Source organism: Labeo rohita, chromosome 14 (assembly GCF_022985175.1).
Source record: "Labeo rohita strain BAU-BD-2019 chromosome 14, IGBB_LRoh.1.0, whole genome shotgun sequence".
NCBI lineage: Eukaryota > Metazoa > Chordata > Actinopteri > Cypriniformes > Cyprinidae > Labeo > Labeo rohita.
Window position 1 is genome coordinate 11,606,535 of NC_066882.1, and position 6,082 is coordinate 11,612,616.

A 6,082-nucleotide genomic window follows, 5' to 3' on the forward strand; every position below is an offset into this window, starting at 1 on the left:
GTGCTTTAATAAACATTTATGTTTAGTGTGAGCCAACCTGCTTTTATTTTTCATGTTCTTTTGTGTGCTGCTCTGAGTTTTAGTCATGGCTCTTTGTAGAAACCATTCATTTTTCTTCATATAATGGACTTCAATTGTGCCCCCCGATTTTGAACTTCCAAAATGCAGCTTCAAAAGGCTCTAAACAATCCCAGCCGAGGAAGAAGGGTCTTATCTAGCGAAACGATAGGTCATTTTTTCGAAAAATAAAAATTTGTATTCTTTTTAAGCACAAAAGCTTGTGTAGCACAGGGTTTGAGATGCGCGTTCATGATATTACATACTATTAAATCATGTCAAAAGGTCACGCAGAACTATAGACCCAGTGTTTACAAAGCGAACGCACAAAGACTAACAAAGTGCAAGTAAGTCAAACGCTGTTTACAAACAAAAAGCTACAACGATGTCGGACGATTCTGAAGTTGTAGGAAAAAAAATAAGATGTTTTTCGTACTGAAAAAAGTCAGAATTGCGAATTTGTGTCACTCAATTCTGAGAAAAAATTTCAGAATTGTGAGATAACAAGTCGCAATAACGTTTTTAAAACTTTTTATTCAGTGGCGGAAATGGGCTTCCATATCCATAAAAACACAAACAGTTCCGTTCGTTGATGGATGTTTTTGAACGTGCAGTACTGCTTATGTTTTTTAGTGCATGCGGAGGGAATATCTCTGCCCTTTGTCTCTGCATACTTCAACTCTTAATGTACTGTTCCTAATGTATAATGCAATGATTTGGCGGTTTGACGGTCTCTTTAAATGTGACGCATGAATTTAAATTATTTTAATACATTTTAATATTTTAATAATTATTTTAATTTTAATGTTACTTTTTATGCAGTTAACGTCTCTGAATTTGTGTAGTTTTGAAGGCTGGTCAGGATAATTGTAATAATTCTTAATATTTTGACAGCTCAAAAGGACTATTATTGGAAAATGCGTGTTGGTAAACCAAAGAAAATGTGAGGTTGAATTGAAACATCCAGTATGTTTCTGCTATCAGGTAAGGGCAGAGTTTACAAATGCAGCTTTTACCTACAGCACAAAAGTGACAATGGGGAATTTGCAAATATAACAATTTAATAAGTTAAATATTAAAGTAATACTTAAGTCATTTATTTTTTGTTGAATCCTCTGTTGACCTGTTATGATTAAATGTACAATACAATACACTGTATTTGAGTTCTACTTGAGTGTAAAAATAGTATATATAAAAAGAAATGCTTTGAGTTGCAAATAATTTTAATAATTCATAATGATGCAGTGCTTTGTACAATTATGATCTTTACCTTTACAATAATTTAACCACACCTCAAATTTTGCATGGTTGCAAAGCAGCTTTACAGACATATAGAAAGTAGTTACAAAAGTAATATGTAAACATTTAAGTCCTTCATAAGAAGGTTTATTACTTCAGTATATACGCTCCAATGCACCTGTACTACTTTTGCAAAAAAGAAAGTACAAACGAAGGTAAAAGAAAGTAAAAAGCACAGCAAAACCAATTGTTGGTCCTTGACCAACAACATGACCAGCTAAGGACCAGCTTAAACCAGCATTAAAATGTACCTAACCAGCATCCCTGCATCGAACCTACCAGCATATGCTGTTTTTTCACCAGGGTAGGCCAATGCTAAAACCAGATTATTAAAATACTTATTAATACGCTTTTAAGGGGAGAAGGAACAAACAAATATCAATACACACAATGTGATATTGTTTCTTGTGACATAGCCTTAGGTGAGAACTCATACAGTGGCCTTGTTTACTTTGATGATATGACAACATTCAATACAAACAATCTCCAAAGAGATACATTTATATGGCCTACATACAGCTACAGGATCATGAGATGAGTTGCATCTGTTACAGACACTAGCTGTTAGGCATTCTCTTTTTTTTTGTGCTCAGAGTACACATGAACATTTCCAAGTTTCAAACATGGAATTAAGAACCTAGCCAGTTTACTTTCTTTAAGATAAATATATATATATTTCATCCTTCCCCGTATACTATCTTACAAATTAATTTGTAGTGCACTAAGTTTGTGCTTAATGAAAGCATGAAATAACTACATCTAGAGTGTATTTTCAATTAGTATAGACATGTCAATCTTTTTTTAGTATACTTAATATGAAATAAATATATTTTAAATACAATTAGGACAGATTCGGAGAAATACATCTAGTCATCAAGTCTAACAAATATATTAAAATATAAATTATGATTCAATGACAGCAACACGTGTACATATTCATAGAGTATTTATTTCTCTTTGAATCTCAGGCTAAATTACAGTACAGTCAAGAAGTGAAATTGGCCTGCTTTCTTTTAACTTTCCATTTCCCCCTGCATTCATCCAGTGATACGCTGCTGAATCATCTTTACACAGTGGACTGTAGAAAAAGTTCCCAATGTTCCTCATATTTCAAATAACTGTCATTATGGCTTTCCATTAGTCAGGGATGGGTAAATGGGTTTCTTATCATAAGCAATATCATGTTCCCATATTCAGTGTAAATTAAATTGTGGGTTTGGTGGTATCAGGTTTGGCCACCAGAGGGAAGCAGCGTACGCAGCCGGGAACCTCTGTGTTTTTGTCGGATAAATAGCCCTGATAAGCAGCTTGAGAACATTACTAACATCCTGTATTTTACAATGTGGGTTATAGTATTAGACCTTTAGATGCATACAGCTATAATAAAAAATAATATAATAATGATAATTGAAATAATATTATATTACATTAAAAACACAGAATAGTAACTCAAAATTTGCACTTCTTCTAACATAAAAGATCTCTAAAGATATGTTCTGTGCCATCGCTTTGGTTAAGCTGTCAATCAACCTATAAATCAAAATCGCAATACCTCAGTGTGCTTATCAAATCACAAAAGGCCGTTGAAGTTAAGCATAAAATGATAATGTATAGCAAATCTACTTAAACGTAATATATATTTACCAAATCTAATCTATACTATCTATCTATACCAACATTAATGGACAGAAGTTTACTACACCTCACAAGATTTGTAAATTTGTTTTCACAGAATATAAAACCCAAAATAAATAATAGTTTGGCTTCCTAAAAACATGAGTGTGAATGTAATGTGGACAATATCACAGGTTTGAGTCTACTCTAAATTTTTCACCATTTTATCAAAAACTGTATTGTATCGAATTGTATTAAAGTTAGAATTTACATTATTGTGACAAAACCTAAAATAGCTACTTTAATCTTAATTAAGGGGTATTTTTTTTAAATCTGGTTTCATAATTATTATCATTATTGATTTAGAGAGAGGTGAAGGACAGCCTTTAATGCTTTTTGTAAACACTCCTTGGCAAACATTTGTAAACACACATTGGTATTATATTTTGTTGTAAATGTGTGTGTGAACCTACTTAATCATATTATGAGAACTTTTTAGCCAGAAGTGAGCTAATCCTAAACCTGACAAAATCTCACAAAACCTCATTATGGGGATGTCCTGATTTGTAAATAATAATAATAATAATAAATAAATAATAAAATAAATAAATTATTTTAATTGGTTAATTTAAGGTTGGGTGTGAGATAGGTCCTTAAGTAAACCTGCATGTGTGTGGGTGTGTTTATTTGTTGAAACCAACATTTACACAGGAACCCATACAAGATATAAAAACTTACAGTTCATTAAGCCAAACAGACTGAAGACAACAGCAGAGAAGAAAACATCTGAGAACAAACAATTACAGGAACATGGAACTGTACACCCTTTTCAGTTTTATGCGTTTGTCTGGTAAGAAATTACAATGTACATTTGCTTAATATTGGAAAATGTTATTTTAACTTAAAACATTTTTTTTTTATTTAGTCCAATTTAGTCAAACCTAATGTTTATCTTCTAAAATTTAAATTAAGTCTGGTTCAGGTTAAATTAATTTACTTAAAGATGTGGTTTTATTGTGAGCATTATATGATTTGATAAAGTTCACAGAGGTTTTGTGATGTGTCATTGTAAAACATTTGCATATTATAATTCAGTGTACCTGTTATGAAAAAAGAATAATTAACGCAAATTAAAGTCTCAATGTGTGTTTCTTTTTTTGCAGTGCTTTTCCGCTCTTATGTTGAGGCCAATGCAGGTATTGACAGGAAAGACAAACAGACAAATAATAAATAAAAAACTGTCAGAAAGTCTAATGTAAGTTACAGGAATGAGTTTATTATTTTACAGTGACATTTGGTCCCCTCTGCTGTGGAAACCCAAGTAACAGCAAAAGAGGATGTGATACAATGTATGGCTGTGGATACCATGGAGCCAGCTGGTAAACTCTGTGTTTGTGTGCTTCTTCTAACAACCCTTAAAAATAGCACTAACATTTAGGAATTGTTTAAATAGCTCTTTCCAGAATCAATAATTACACATTTGTAGTAGAGACTGTACTATGATATAGTGATATCATTATTTTGCTTAGACTATGACACAACACAAGATCTTTCTTCTACACCATACACTGTAAAAAATAAAAAACACAATTTGTTGAGTCAGCTTAAAACAATTTGTTACCCTGCTGCCTTAAAATTTTAAGTTCAGTCAACTAAAATACGTTTATTCAACCTGAAATGTTAAATTGTACTAAGTAACAACTTAGATATTTGTGTTTGCTAAACTTAACAGACAGGTAAGTAACCCAGCTGCCTTAAAATTTGAGGTTGATTAAACTCATATAAGTTGTCACTTAGTATAATTTAACGTTTCATGTTGAATTAACTTTTTTTGAGTTGACTGAACTTAAAATTTGAAGGCAGCCAGGTTACAAATTATTTTAAGTTGACTCGACAAATTGTTTTTTACAGTGTAGATGAGTTGACATAATAAAAAATTATGTCAGAAATCATCATCACTCACCCTAATGCCATTTCAAACCTGTATTCAAACTTGTATTTCTTCTGTTAAATACAAAAGGAAATATTTTGCAGACTAACAAGGCAGCTTTTTCCTTACAGTAGAAAGGTTATTTCCTGAACGATTGGCCACAAGACCAGCGGCATCGCTGGGTTAAAATCGCATTCTGGGTGATCCTTTGTAACACACACATGAACAAACAAAGTTTGATGTCATCAGCGTCATACCTAGCTTGACGTATCATGTTAAATACAATTTGAGAGCTATTTTTGAGGCAGAGAAGCATTAACTTAATTGACTTTGGTTGGCGAACGTTTCTCTGAACTGTATGTGTGTTTATTCTGCACTGACAGTGGGGACTGGACACATGAGTGTCTTGACATTGTGTGTGCTGATGGAGTTACAGTTCTCACTCCATTTGATGTGATGCTGAATCAGAAAGCTGCACCATACATAAATCAACCTAAAAAGGAGCCTATCAATAATGGCACTACTTTAAGTGGAGAAGGTGTGTATGTTCACATCTGTTCTAAAGGATGAATAACAATGTAACACGACTTTCTTTTAGAGGTTTTAGGTCATTTCATGTTTGTGAATAAAATACTACTATTCTTAATAATTTCTTACATCAAAAATCAAAACCTCACAACATGATTGTTTCGCAGGTCTCTCCTTCAAGCTGTTCTATGTTAAGCTGGACCGTTACTCTGGGACGACCCTAAAGAAAGGGTAGAAGATCAGAAGTACGCTCCCAATGCAGAAGGTTTATCTTGGCATCACTTCCCACATTCACATTCAAATGTGTGACAAATCACATCCCACCACGTACTTCTGATGCTAATGGAGCTCATGACCACCTGCAACCATTAACCGCTTCAGCTCAAAGTCTATCACATTGAGGAACATATTGTTCTATCAGCTTTACAGTATTTCTTTATGGTTTAAATAAATAAACAGAACTGTCAAATACTGTCCAGCGCTTTGCAATCTAATAATAAAGTTATCAATCTGCATCAAACCAGAGAGAGAGAGATTTTCTAATAGTGTCTGAGAACATGGTAAAGCAGCACTGATTTCAACACATGCTGTATAGACACAGTCTAGCTCACAGCTTGTGGTGAAGCACCTCCCAGTACTAAGTTAAAATTTCAG

At 33.0% G+C, this 6,082-nt stretch overlaps 1 pseudogene; it reads left to right on the top strand.

Annotated features, from left to right (window-relative positions):
* The first annotated feature begins 3,780 nt into the window (after window positions 1–3,780).
* Window positions 3,781–5,765, top strand: LOC127176686 (leukocyte cell-derived chemotaxin-2-like; annotated as a pseudogene).
* Window positions 5,766–6,082: the final 317 nt, after the last annotated feature.